A 1,752-nucleotide genomic window follows, 5' to 3' on the forward strand; every position below is an offset into this window, starting at 1 on the left:
AAACTAGATACCTCACTTCGCATGGCTTGTTTGTGCTAAACGTGGCATAAATGGTAGTGTGACTGCAAACGTTAACGACTGGTTTTTGATAAGCGGGAATGCCATTTAAAAACCCTTACATATCATAACCTTACGATAAACTTATATACTTATATCATAACCTTTCTGTCGAAATCTACGTTCATACGAATATATTTTCCGGATTTTACTTACCTCGAGCTGCGGGCACTCGGAGAGGTTTAGATCCTGTAGTCCACGGCAGAGTGTCACCCATCCCAGACCGCCCTACAAGGGCCAGAAATCAACGATCTATCACGCGCGATGAAACCACAGTGTTAACCGGCATTCTATCACATGCAGGAGAGTCCATATTTCTGTCCACAGATACGATTGCATGGAGAGGGTGATGTAGCATCTGCCAGGTCAGGCTGAGAGGGAGAGAGAGAGAGAGAGAGAGAGAGAGAGAGGGAGAGAGAGAGAGAGCGAGAGAGAGAGAGAGCGAGAAAAAGGAGAATAAAGAGCAGGACATAAGAACCACAAATGCCTGAACTTACCCTGAACCAGAGGAGCCCACTAGATGTCAGCACCTTCCATGCTCGGCAGACGAGCGAGCAGCGACATCGATCATAAGCACTTAGTTCCCCGAGGATCTACGAAGACACAGACGTCGAACCAGACAGTGCAGCCGACACAGCAGCAGCACGAAGATAGTTATGAGATGACCTCTCAACAAAAGGTGGGGACCTATGAGACGATCCCTCAACAATGAGAGAGGTATGAAATGATTCACCAGCAAAGGAGAGAAAGACGATGTGTGAGTTCTCTTGGAAGACAAATTTCTCTAATATTGAAAGCAGCACCTACCAGGACCGTTCACGAACACTGCTCACAAGCACTCAGTGTTCACGAACACTCACTGACCGTTCACGAATACTCACTGCTCACGAACACTCAGTGTTCACGAACACTGACTGCTCACGAACACTCACTGCTCACGAACACTGACTGCTCACAAACACTCACTGCTCACGAACACTCCCTGCTCACGAACACTCACTGTTCACAAGCACTCAGTGTTCACGAACACTCACTGCTCACGAACACTCACTGCTCACAAGCACTCAGTGTTCACGAACAGCACTGACCGTTCACGAACACTCACCCGCAGAGCCACCGTCGTGGGCAGAGCAGACACGCGGTCTGTCTGAGGGGAGTCGACTTTGCCGGGGTCCTGGAAGCCTCCTCCAGTCTTCTCCTCGGAGTGCCTCAATGCCTCCTCCATCGCCAGTACCTCCTCCGCCTCCACCCTCTGCAAACACATTCGGCGTGACCCACTGGTGGGGTGGGGTGGGGGTGGGGGGGGGGGGGTAACCGTGTCTATTTAATACGGGTCGGTGTCGAGCTAGATGGAAATTAAACCACCTGGCTTTAAAAGTTCAACCTAAGTTCAGTTCAGTTCAGTTAAGTTCTTCACCTCAAGTTCCGTCTGAGCCAAGCGGTGACAGCTGGCGACAGCGCGCCACTTTCGCAGCACCTTTCCCAGCGTCAGCGTTCTCCCCACGTCCACCAGAATTCCGACGGCAACTGCAATCGACAAGACAAAGTACCCTGTACCCACTCGAGGGTCACTCGAGAGAAATGCCAAGCCAAAATTGTCCTCTATAGACAAGTGATCATTCTGTATAGTTGGTTTCACTTTCTAATTGGAACATTATATTACATTAGGTGTCATTTATAGACAGGTGTCCTTTA

At 49.7% G+C, this 1,752-nt stretch overlaps 1 long non-coding RNA gene across 1 annotated transcript; it reads right to left on the minus strand.

Moving 5' to 3' along the window:
• Nucleotides 1–560: 560 nt before the first annotated feature.
• LOC106820346 lies at nt 561–1,580 on the minus strand. The gene is made up of 3 exons (XR_001395611.1): nt 1,475–1,580; nt 1,163–1,309; nt 561–650 (listed from the first exon to the last, which is right to left on the minus strand). It is a non-coding gene; the product is annotated as an uncharacterized LOC106820346 (long non-coding RNA).
• Between the last annotated feature and the right edge of the window lie 172 nt (nt 1,581–1,752).

This window comes from Priapulus caudatus, unplaced genomic scaffold (assembly GCF_000485595.1).
Source record: "Priapulus caudatus unplaced genomic scaffold, Priapulus_caudatus-5.0.1 Scaffold11757, whole genome shotgun sequence".
NCBI lineage: Eukaryota > Metazoa > Priapulida > Priapulimorpha > Priapulimorphida > Priapulidae > Priapulus > Priapulus caudatus.